The sequence below is a fragment of the Fundulus heteroclitus genome, unplaced genomic scaffold (assembly GCF_011125445.2).
Source record: "Fundulus heteroclitus isolate FHET01 unplaced genomic scaffold, MU-UCD_Fhet_4.1 scaffold_114, whole genome shotgun sequence".
Classification (NCBI taxonomy): domain Eukaryota; kingdom Metazoa; phylum Chordata; class Actinopteri; order Cyprinodontiformes; family Fundulidae; genus Fundulus; species Fundulus heteroclitus.
In genome coordinates, this window is record NW_023396527.1 from 218,816 (window position 1) to 231,753 (window position 12,938).

At 42.8% G+C, this 12,938-nt stretch overlaps 1 long non-coding RNA gene across 1 annotated transcript; it reads left to right on the forward strand.

The window, feature by feature from the left end:
* The first annotated feature begins 11,984 nt into the window (after positions 1-11,984).
* On the forward strand, positions 11,985-12,464 carry LOC118558250. Its single transcript, XR_004928259.1, has 2 exons — positions 11,985-12,116; positions 12,305-12,464. It is a non-coding gene; the product is annotated as an uncharacterized LOC118558250 (long non-coding RNA).
* The last annotated feature ends 474 nt before the right edge of the window (positions 12,465-12,938 follow it).

Sequence of the window (12,938 nt, forward strand, 5' to 3'; positions counted from 1 at the left end):
TTCTACCAACTGAAACAAACATCCAGAAGACTGTAAAAAGTGCTTAAAAACCTGAGTTATTTTAAATCAAGATTATAAACACATTTATTTAGGATTGACTGTTCTAGTTAAACCGTCAACTGAAACATTTAAATTTGTAGTCCAATTTGTTTCTGTTTTTATTTTATTTATGTAAAGCCCTTTGACGTGTCCTTGTACTGAAATGTGCTATACAAAAAAACTTGCCATTTCTTGCATTGTATGGTTTCTTCTGTGCTTGTTTAAGCTAGATTTGTGACTAAACCTTTGTCCACATAGATCACAACAGAAAGGCTTCTGTACTGTATGGATTCTTATGTGTGTCTTTAAATTAGATTTGTCGCTAAATCTTTGTCCACATAGATCACAACAGAAAGGCTTCTTTCCTGTGTGAATTCTCGTGTGTGTCTTTAAATTAGATTTGTCGCTAAATCTTTGTCCACATAGATCACAACAAAAAGGCTTCTGTCCTGTATGGATTCTTGTGTGTGTGTTTAAAGCTGATTGGTGGCTAAAGCTTCTTCCACATAGATCACAACAGAAAGGCTTCAGTCCTGTATGAATTCTCATGTGTGTGTTTAAATTTACTTTTTGATTAAATCTTTGCCCACATAGATCACAACAGAAAGGCTTCTGTCCTGTATGGATTCTCGTGTGTGTGTTTAAAGTTCCTTTGCGGCTAAATCTTTGCCCACATAGATCACAACAGAAAGGCTTCTGTCCTGAATGGATTCCCATGTGTGTGTTTAAATTATGTTTGAGGCTAAAGCTTTGTCCACATAGATCACAAAAGAAAGACTTCTGTCCTGAATGGATTCTCATGTGTGTGTTTAAATTATGTTTGAGGCTAAAGCTTTGTCCACATAGATCACAACAGAAAGGCTTATCTCCTGTGTGGATTCTCATGTGTATTGTTAAATTTCCTTTTTCACTGAATCTTTGTCCACATAGATCACAACAGAAAGGCTTCTGTCCTGTATGGATCATCATGTGTCTGTTTAAACTTGATTTATGGCTAAATTTTTGTCCACATAGATCACAACAGAAAGGCTTCTGTCCTGTATGGATCATCATGTGTCTGTTTAAACTTGATTTATGGCTAAATTTTTGTCCACATAGATCACAACAGAAAGGCTTCTGTCCTGTATGGATTCTCATGTGTCTGTTTAAAGCTGATTTTCCCATAAATGTTATGCCACAGTCTTCACAGCTAAGCTTCACTCCTGTGTGGCCTTTCCTACATTTTTTCTTCTCTGTTGGACATTTATTATATCCAGAGTCTGACAATTGTTTCAGCTCAGACAGAGGGTGCTCTACATCACTGTCCTCTTTATCTTCCTCAGTGTCTTCTGTCTCTAAAAAAATTGAAGCATCTCCATGATCTTGTATCCTGGTGGATTCTTCTCCATCATTCTCTTCTGGAAGCTCTCTGCCTTCAATTGTGTCTGGATAAAGCTGTGAGAGCAGCAGAGGCTGTTCATCATCCAGACTCTTTATGGGAGGAGCAGAGACTGGAAACCTGATGGCATTAATCACCTCCTTCCCATTGAGCTGCTCTCCTGGCAGACTGATGTAGACTCCCTTCTGCTCCTCCGTTATGTGAGGGGGCTTTGGGTCATGCAGGTCGGCACGAGGTCTGTGGTCTAAAGAAGCTTCTCCTTTAACAACCAGCTTCTGCTTAACATCTGCAGGAAACATTGAAACACATAATGCACATTAGATAGTATTTGGATGTCATCCTGAACTGAGGCACATTTTAATTCTGATATATTTAGGAAATTTTGCTAGATTAAATTCTTTGACAGAACATGCAGAACAGTAAAACATAGAATAAAATGGCATGACTGTTGTAACCCCTTTTTACAGCTACCTTTTTTACCTTAAAGTAATGATGACACAATATTGACCTTTTCAGCCATGCTTTTCAAACAAAATGTTAGGCTTTGTCCAATGTGCTTAATGCATCTACGTTCACATATACGGATTATAAGGCGCATTAAATATTCTTCCCAAGTGTGTAATATCACTCCGTCTCTTCACGTCCACAGTTCTCTATCCGTCTCTGTTGGGAGGACAGCGTAGTTGGACTACACTGCCCTGTTTCTAACAAAAGGCCAAAATAAACGTAACTTTTATATTGAATTAACTTACTTGGTTTATTGTTGCTAGCTCGGACTCCGGGCACGGATCGCCTTACATGAATGCACTTCTAGTTTAGACATTTCAGTCAGGCAGTCTTGTAGGCAGTGTCCGAAATTAACTTCCTGATTCGACGGCCAAGTTGGCCGGTAGATGTAAAAATCAACCAGCCAGGCATATTTTTTACCGACCAAAATATTAATCCTGACCAGACCTCTCAATGTTGTTTTTATGTTATGTTAATTTCCGGGGGGCGTGGCTGACTGGACCCTGGAAGAGAAATCTTTTTTTCCTCACTTTGATAAAGGGCGACTGTGGCTTGAGTAGTCGTCTGGCAATCAGAAGGTTGTGGGTTCGATTCTAGCTTCCCCTTGCCACCCTGGGCAAGGCACTTAACCCCAAATTGCCCACCGAGCTGTGTCTCGGTGTATGAATGTGCGCGCGTTAGTGAGAGCTACTGGGTGAATGTGGTGTTATGCCAGAAGCTGGTTGAATATGCTTATTATTATTATTAATTATAATTTGGTATTATAATTTAAGTAATAAGTCATTCAACTCAAAATTCCGCTATAACAAATATAGTTCAAATGGTGGTGATGTTAGCTATAAGCTTGTAAGTATTTATACCACTAATGCATTTGTTAATTTGCTGTTATGAACTCATTTATGCTGGAATAAATGATCAGGTCGGACTGTTAACCGACGAGGTTTATCCGGCAGACTGTGAGAACCCCAATGTAACTGCAATTAGAGTTTAAATCCTTATTCCTTATCACCATCCAATGATATTGTCTCTGTATTAATATCAGATGTTAACTCCAAAGGAGGTTAGCTCTGAATTCTGAATACCCAGGCAACTGTGAATGGGGTACCGCCAACGAGCTATTTTTAGAAACGTAACGTCACGATGACGTCACATCACGTGGTACGCAGTGGGGCAAACTCCTGAAAGCCGCCGCTGTTTTGCTTTAAAAGAGACGTGCGTTAGCCTAGGTTTTACTCGTTAAAACGACTGCTTTTTCCAAATCTAAGACCATGGTTTTAAACATTGTTGCTATGGAACGTGCAACAGCGACTCGAGGTACGCTGATCGGCCGCATATGAAGGATGTTTTCTTCAAGACTGCCAAGGAGAAATGTGTGCGCTCGGTACACCGGTCCGGTCGGCCTACATATGTAGCAAGCATTTTGTCGGAGGAAAGGGCCCAACCGAAGAACATCCTGACCCAATTCCAGCGACATCAAGTCAAGGTAAGAGTATTTTGGTGGCCGACATGTTAATAAAGAAGCGCCTGCTACCATGATCGCATATAGGCTGTCATGGTAGCAGGCGCTAACATGATAGCCTGCTACCAGGATAGCCTACTCAAAAACATTTCAAACGAGAAACATTAAACACGGACGGTGATTACAAAAAAAAAACGGCCGAATACGGCATGACCGCCGCGCATCCCCCACACCTGATATGATCGCCGCGCAGGAAAAAAAAAACAAAGCTTACCGTTCATCATTTTTCCAGTCTTTTTAAGCCCTAGACACTCAAGCCATCGTTTGAGCTGATTGGTTGGTGTGTTCTTCGACAGTGCTACCAGTAAACCGTGTGCCTGGGACATCGTCTTGGGAAAGTTTAATGGCTGCAAAGTCGGTCATATCCTGGTTCTGTTGCGCTTGTAATAACTGGGTACTCGTGCGTTCTTTATCTGTTGTTTATCTGTGTGCCCTACCTAAGCGGCAAAAGGGGCGTTGCTCTTGAGACGGTGACGTCACGTGCGCGGTACCCCATTGGACTGAACACAAAACAATGTCTATTCCGCAGTGGTTGTTTATTAAACCAAAAGAAATTCCCTGTTACAGTAATTCTCTGATTCAACGACTTTGGAAATCTTATTCATTACTAAAACTACACATGCAAAAATATAGGTGGAAATAAAAGAACAAAACAAGAATAAGCAATGGATTAAAATGAGCGAGTGGCAAATCTTAGTTCAACTCACAGTTGTTTAAACCACACTCAGAGACATCGGCATTTAAAGTAGCAGCATTGACAGACAGAACAGCTTCGAGAGTCCCACTGGACGCCTTGATGTCTTACAACAGCTAATTCAGCTAAGCTCCCTACAGTTCAGTTGTACAACACCCTCCCAAGATAGCTGCTACGATGACGTATGGTCTACCAATTCGCTTGATGCGTGGGGGGGAGGTCCTAATGACGTAACCACGCTTACGCTGATGGGATAATGCCTCGCTTCGAGAAGGCGCGGCTAACTGGGAGTTTGGCGAAGACCGCGAATTGGCTCGAACAAAGAGATTAAACTGATAAGGAGAAGTGAAAAGAGAGAGTGGGGGAAAGCATGGAAGAAGATGGGAAAAGAACTGAAACAGTGACCCACGGCGGGGTTATTAATAAATCACAGATCAACACAGCAAAATCAATTGTAAAATGCATGCACATACAAAGAGAATATATTCAGCAAAATAATTCCAACTTCGCCGTGGAATAAAAGCATTAATCAACACCTACAAAGTTCTAACGCCTGCCCAGGCACTTCTAAACACCCTGTGGTGTGGGTGAAAAAGAAATAAAAAGGGAGAACCCCGTTACTTTGAGGTGGATCCGGTTGAAAGTCCCGGTGAGTCAGTGAGAGCTCCGGATCACGTGGCGTCCTGAACGCACCAGAGCGGGCAGCAGGCAGCAGGGACGGTCTCACGGCGCTTTGCTCGGCCAAGCAGAAGCGTAGTCCTCTTCGATCACTGGGAGATAAGGCGGCTTCCAGTATTTGATCAGAGGGAATTAAAAAGGGTACCTTTTTGAGTTGACCTCCTGCTAAGTAAGCAGGGAATAAGTTGCTCCGAGAAATCTCGGTCCAGCGAGAAACTCGAGCATGTGGCGTGGGATTTGCCCCAACGGAGCTTACAGCTGTTGTTTTCTCAGGTTGGCTGTTTGCCAGGGAAGAAGGCAGATTTTCGTGTGTGGCCGCAATAAATACATTTTTCCTAGTAACGTTATCTCTCTGCTCTGTTGTTAGGGCGGCGGCCATTTTTGGGCTGCGTTGCATGATGGGAGTTGGCGGCCATTTTGACCACATTGCAGCATGGGTAACGCAGTCCGTCACGTCCCGAATTAATGCAGTTTTTTTTTTCGTCACGTCTGAACTGGCACAACAGTGGCTATAGTGTACAGGGCTTGGAGTGGTCAGCATGACTGGAAAAGCTCTATTTAAGTTCAGTCCAATTATTATAAGAAAATATTGTAGTCGATTATAAAAGGCACAATGTGAATTATCATATTCACATCCAGGCAATGAAAACACTACAGATTATCATTATTCTACGGGTTTCTTTATCAATGTTGGTCTCATTGGTGAATGAGGCAGAGTTTCATCAAGCCTATACGGTCCAACATTTCCCCCTCAGCTGCATCACTTAAAGCACACATGGGTTCACGCTGCGTCTTTATGCATGATCCAGCTGCTAGATTTTACCTAAATTACATGTAACGCAATTTTGCGCACCTGACTTCAAGCTCAAGGCAGCAGCTCAATGAAGCACCACTGGTTCTGTGTCGTTAAAAACAAAAGAGCATGAAACACAGCTACTGACTCTCCTATTGATTTTAATTGGGACATTTTGTCACTAGTGGAAGGACATTAAACGTAGTGATTCACATTTTAAAGGCTGGCCGCTGATAAAAGCACCTGGTTCCGAGGAAAGGGAGGGGAGAGGAGCAGTTAGACGGTTGAGGCACAGAAACACGGCACACGTAGTTAAAAAATGAAGAATAAATAAAAACGAAACTTATAAACAGACTAATTGGCGTTTGAGACTGCATCTGGTTAGCAGGTCTGTTCTGATCCAGCATGCAGCCATGACTGGTTCTGAATGAAGGCTTTATCTGGGAGCCACTCTACCCCCTTCGCCTCCTGCTTCGCACTTTCACCGCTGGTTGAGACCAAAAAATCATGACTCTGATCGCTCTTCCTGCTACTCTGTTAACTGCAGCAGAAAGAAGCAGTGAAAGAAGCAGAACCAGCTCCGCAGAAGGCGGGTCTAGACTGAGCTCTGGATGGACAGAGCTGTGAACGGATCATCTGCAGCCCAGATCCTGTCGTTCTCACGTCACATGTGAGTGTTTGCGTACGTGTGTTTTTTGTCATATGAATTGAAAAATACAGAAGAATCTACCCAATGACTGAAAAACACAATTTATTTAGTACAATTATTTACTCGCCATGTGGCAGCTAGCCCTCTGAAATTCGCTCGCCAAACGGGAAATTTACTCGCATTTGGTGTCTGGCGAGTTAAAGGTATACTATGTTAAAGGTATACTATGCAACCGGGGTTGATTTTCCAGCGAGGCTCCCCCCAGAGGGCGAAAGTAAAAGTGCACTGTTGTAAAGATGCTCAGCTGTTCTGGTTTCCCCGTCAAGTCAGGCGCGGTTGTTTTGAGCTTAGCAGACAGGCGAACGCAACGAAAAGTGGAAAAAACGGCACTACAAACAATGACTAACACAGTGAAGGTATGAACATCAAGCTTCCCGCAGCGCTATCTTGGCGAGGCGGCGGCCGCCTCACCAAGCTGCGGCCATGGCCGCCTCGCCAGTTTTATTATTATTATTATTATTTTTTTTTTTTTTTTTTTTTTTATGTTGGCGAGACGCTACCGCCACCGCCTCGCCAAGCCGCGCCGGTAGCGTCTCGCCAACATAAAAAAAAAAAAATAATAATAATAATAATAATAATAAAACTCGATATGATTGCATGTTAATTTGACGTTAACACGCGGTTCTTTGTTGTTGCTTTCGCGCGTGCATATAGTGAATGGCAGGGCAAAAACACATGGAGTTCTCGCCGTAAAGCGAGACTTCTGTGTGTGCGGGCCGTGAGCTCTTGCAATTGCAAGTGCGGTATTTCCCCCACAGACCCCCAGGGCGGCCGAGAAAACCTTTGTTTGACCTGAAATGACTCATTTAATCATCCAAAACGGTATGGAACACATTAATTAACTGAAAAATGTTGCATAGTATGCCTTTAAGTTCGGACCCTGCTTGCAGACAGCTCAGGGGTTGGATCAGGTAGTGACAAAGTGTACCGTAATGCTCTGAATATCTATTGAGTGGAGCGGCTTTGTTGCAAACCAAGGTCTTACTTACACAGTTTAACAGATTTTTGAGTCAATTGTACATAAGATCAGTCAATAAGCACAACTTTAATCACATATAAGGCGCACCGGATTATAAGGCGCACTATCCATTTTTGAGAAAATTTAAGGGACTTTCAGTGTCCTTTATAGTCCGAAAAATACAGTAATAAAATGAGTGCAAGGAGACGTCTTTTTATTTAAATGTAGAAGTTTTGACTATTCTGCCACAACATGACAACTACAGTGTTTTGATATAATCTTCTGATTAATTCCTTCTAAAAACTCACCAAATGACGTGAAACTGTTAACCCACCCACAGCTATTTTTCTAGTTAAAAAAAGACAGATTGGCAACATTTTTTTGGATTTTGGGATTTTATACAGATCGTTTTGCAGCACTGTAGGAGTGGTCACAGAGCAACTGTTCAGCCTAGCCCATCGTGTTCAAAATAAGACCGATTTTCAATTTGTTTTATTTGTGGATTTAATTGAGATTAAAGATAAAATAAGAAGCTCAAGAACAAAGGATGATTGAAAAAAATGGTTCCATTTGCCCGGCTCTACTCGGATCCACCGCCTTTCTGAGCATTTAGATTATAGTTTTTTCAGTAGCAGTGTGACTTTTTCATCTCTACTGTCTCATAATGTCACATGAACAGACCCTTTTCACCGATTGGCCAAGGACAAAGAAGGTTTTCAATGTAGAATTTAAAGGAAAAGTTACATTTAGAGTGACATCATTAATATTAAGGACCACTAAAAACTGAGTGGGTCTATTGTCATTCTCTCAGAACAGTGAGTCCCTCCCTACTTCCCTCAGCGCTGCCTCACAGGCACAGGCAGCTGTCTCATCCTGAAAAAAATCCCAAAATTTTCTTCAATTGAATAAAAAAACTGAAGTAATAATCTTTGGACCAATAGAGATCAAAAGTTAGCACACAGATTCAGCTGCTTCAGCTAAAAACCACTGATCAGGCCTGAAATCTGGTTGTAGTGATGGACTCAGACCTGAACCTCCAAAAGCATCTAAAGACAATTACAAGGTTGGCTTTCTATCACCTGAAGAACATTTCCAGGATTAAAGGACTGATGTCTCAGCAGGATCTGGAAAAAATAATCCATGCGTTTATCTTTAGTAGAACTGATCACTGCAACGGTGTTTTCACAGGTCTGCCTAAAAAGTGTATCAAACAGCTGCAGCTGATTCAGAACGCTGCTGCCTGCATCCTCACTAAGACTAAGAAAGTAGAGCACATCACCCCAGTTCTAAAGTCCTTACACTGGCTCCTTGTATCTCAGAGAATATACTTTAAAATCCTTCTGTTAGTCTATAAATCCCTGAATTAGCGCCTAAATACATCACAGACTTTTTATCAGGGCATCAACCCTCCAGACCACTCAGGTCTTCTGGCTCCAGCCTGCTCTGCAGAACCAGAACCAGAACCAGACATGGAGAATTTAGTTCATTTAGTTTGCATTTAGTTCCTATGCTCCACTGATCTGGAACAAACTTCCAGAAAACTGTAAAAGTGCTGAAAGCCTGAGTTCCTTTAAATCAAGATTATAAACATATTTGTTCAGGATTGCCTTCGATTGTTTTAGTGAAACATTATTAGTTCAACTTTGTAGTCAAACTGTTTTTAATGTTTGGTTTTAGTTTCTATTCCATTCTGTTTCTCCATTTTATTACTACTTGCTTTTATTCTGTTTTATTTACCTGTATTTTAATCATGTAAAGCACTTTGCATTGTCTCTTTGCTGAAATGTGCTATACAAATAAATTTGCCTTGCCTTGAAAAACCTGCATTCAGTCAGAGCAAAGAGAGCAGAGAGGAGACCTGCTCCATTTTCACAATGCAGATGTATAACGTGCAAAGCTGATGGTGTTTCCTCCCTGGATTACAAAGGGGATATAAAGATAGTGTAAATATAGGTTTTAACATTCTCATATTTTTCTGACACTGTGGCACTAAAATAATTACCTGATTACCACACAGCTTGAATCACTTATTCACCTCTTCAATGTGTGTGCCTCTAATTACTATCTTTCTGGTAGGATTAGATGTATGCAGTGTGGATTCGGGCAATGTATAAAATTTCCTACATTACGACATAAATTAATCCTATTGTGTTTTGCATTTAAATAACATTTTAATAACAGTGACACAGGTTAATCTTTATAGTTTTGTCTGATTGGATGCCACTCAATCCAGAGAGTTTTGGACTTTAGCTACAACACAGGACACAGAAACAAACTAAATAAATCCTTACTGTTGATAGGAGCAGCAGTTAATGGAAACCTGCTATCAGTCTCCTCCTTCACAAGGAGCTGCTCTCCTTCCTGACGGGCCCCGGGTTCCTCCTGTTCCTCCTTTATGTGGAGGGGCTCTGACTCCTGCTGCTCCCCCTCAGGACTCTGTTCTTCAGGAGCCTCTTCTTTAACATCTGCAGCCAACACTGAAACACATTACATGCTTTATCAACAACTAGATCTTTACAATGTTACAACGATGGGAAAGATTCAGTTTAGAGAAAAAAATTTGATCAGCAGTGAAGAGAAAACTGAACCTCAGGAACTGACAGTTTCACCCTAGAAATGATCACCGGTAACTTTAGTGTCATTCTGTTGTGGAAATTTAATTTAATTATTCAGTTAAAATGTTTAATAATGACTACATTATTTAAAGATTGATGTATAAATATTAGGGCTGTCAAAATTAACGCGTTAACGCGAGATGATTAATTTCCGGAATTAACGCAATTTTTTTTAACGCATTAACGCAGTCCCGCCCTTTTTTACCCACAATTCAATTGTCCGACATGAGCGAGATGGAGAAATCAGAAGAACCCGTTGGACCGCTGGATGGACAATTCGAGTATAAAAACAAAGACGGAACAATAAATAAACATGTTGTGGTTTGCTCACACTGCAAGAAGGACTTTTCGTTTCACCTAAGCACCTCGAGCCTTAAATATCATCTTAACGCCAAGCATACATTTGTTGGGGCTTCGACTTCAGGTGTTACGCCTGGCATGCGTCACCCTCACCGAGCGCAGGGCCTTAAGTAAGTCTACGTCTGAGAAGCTGACCGACAAAATTGCCAGATGGATAGCAGAGGACTGTAGACCGATTAAAATTGTCGAGGACACGGGCCTCGCAGAAGTTTTGAAAGTGGCAACTTTAGATGCATTCTACAAGCCACCGTCGAGAGGCACAGTGATGACTAAAATCAACGAACTTTATGAGGCTAAAATGAAAACGAAGGAAGAGGATTTGGCTTCAGCGGAACATGTTGCTTTGACAGGAGACCACTGGACCTCCGTGAGTAACAATAATTATCTGGGAGTGACTGCGCATCACATCAGTGAAACCTGGGAACTGAAGTCGTTTGCTTTAACCGTAATTAAATCAGAAGAGCGTCACTTCGCAGAGGCATGTGCTCAACAGTTTCAAACCGTGGCACACAAGTGGAAAATAGAAGGAAAAATCACAACAATAGGGACGGACAGTGCACGTAATATGACAGCTGCGGCTAAACTGCTGCCATATGAGCACATGCCCTGCATCGCTCACATGCTGCAGAGAAGCATCAACGTGAGCCTCTCCGATAGTGGATTTACAAATGTATTGGCCAAGTGTCGCAAAATTGTGGGTCACTTCAGACACAGCGCAGCCAACAGCATGGAGCTTAAAGCACAGCAAGCGGCCCTGGGACAGCAGCAGGAGCCACTGATCCAAGACGTGCCAACGCCGTGGAATTCCACGCTGGAAATGATCAAGCGCCTGAACCGCAATCATGCAGCAATGGGGTACCGCGCACGTGACGTCACCGTCTCAAGAGCAACGCCCCTTTTGCCGCTTAGGTAGGGCAGACAGTTACAGAACGCCCGTAGCAGCCAGTTATTACACGCGCAACAGAACCAGCGATATGACCGACTTTGCAGCCATTAAACTTTCCCAAGACGGTGTCCCAGGCGCATGGTTTACTGGTCGCACTGTCGAAGAACACACCAACCTTCAGCTCAAACGATGAGGGCTTAAAAACACCGGAAAACGGGCCGAGTCGATTGAACGGTAAGCTTTGTTTTTTTTTTCCCTGCGCGGCGATCATGGCGGCGTCGGCCATTTTTTTTGTTTGTTTGTTTTTAATCACCGTCCAGGAATCGGTATATGTTTAATGTTTGTCTCATTTGAAATGTTTTTTAGTAGGCTATCCTGGTAGCAGGGTATCATGTTAGCGCCTGCTACCATGATAGCCTATATGCTATCATGGTAGCAGGCGCTACTTTATTAACATATCGGTCACCAAAATACTCTTACCTTGACTTGATGTCGCTGGAATTGGGTCAGGATGTTCTTCGGTTGTGCCCTTTCCTCCGACAAAATGCTTGCTACATATGTAGGCCGACCGCATCGGTGTACCAAGCGCACACATTTCTCCTTGGCACTCTTGAATTTCGGGAAAGTAATGAAGAAAACATCCTTCATATGCGGCCGATCAGCGTAACTCGAGTCGCTGTTGCACGTTCCATAGCAACAATGTTTAAAAACCGTGGTCTTAGATTTGGAAAAAGCAGTCGTTTTAACGAGTAAAACCTAGGCTAACGCACGTCTCTTTTAAAGCAAAACAGCGGCCCCACTGTTTGCCCCACTGCGTACCACGTGATGTGACGTTATCGTGACGTTACGTTTCTAAAAATAGCTCGCTCGCGGTTCCCCATTAAAGCAACCCTGGACCAACAACGCCACAAACTGGTTATGCTGACGCCACCAGAATGGGACAAACTGCAGAGACTGAGCACTCTTCTAGAGCCCTGCAGGTAAGGAATGCACATATAATGTGCAAATTGAAAATGAAATTGAACTGATCAAGCTCCTATTAAATGTTTAACTGATTTACCAGCATACCAACTGGTGTTCAAATATCTTATGTGTGTGTGTGTGTGTGTGTGTGTGTGTGTGTGTGTGTGTGTGTGTGTGTGTGTGTGTGTGTGTTATTTTACTGCAGGTATGTAACTGAGATTCTGGGTGGAGAGGCCTATATCTCCTGTTCAGTAGTACTGCCTGCCCTCCGCCACCTGCGTCAAGTGATGAAGGTCTCTGAAGAAGACCCTGCATATGTGGCGAGCTTTAAGACAAGCTTCATGGAAGACCTTGCCTCCCGCCAAGAGAATTCTAACAATGCATGGCTCAAGCTTGCAACGGCTCTGGATCCACGTTTTAAAGACTTGAAGAGTCTGCCCAAGAGTGAAAGGGAAGAGGTGTGGACCTCGCTTGGAGGCATGCTTCATGAACATTCACCCAGAAGGTCTCTGCTGACTTCTCAAGATGGACCACCCAAGAAGAAAATTCACCTTCTACAGATGCGCTCAGATTCAGAGTCAGATGAAGAGGCGCAACCTGACAGAGACAGACACAGGTACAGGGCAGAGCCAAGCATAAATATGGAGGACTGCCCCATGCAGTGGTGGGCTGCTCATTCAGGAGCACATGACAAGCTGGCGCGGCTTGCCCGCAAATATCTAGCAACTCCTGCATCCACGGTTCCTTGCGAACGACTCTTTTCAGTCGCTCGCCATATTGTTCAGAAGAAACGGTCCGCTTTACATTCAGAAAATGTTAACCAGTTAGTTTGCCTTAGC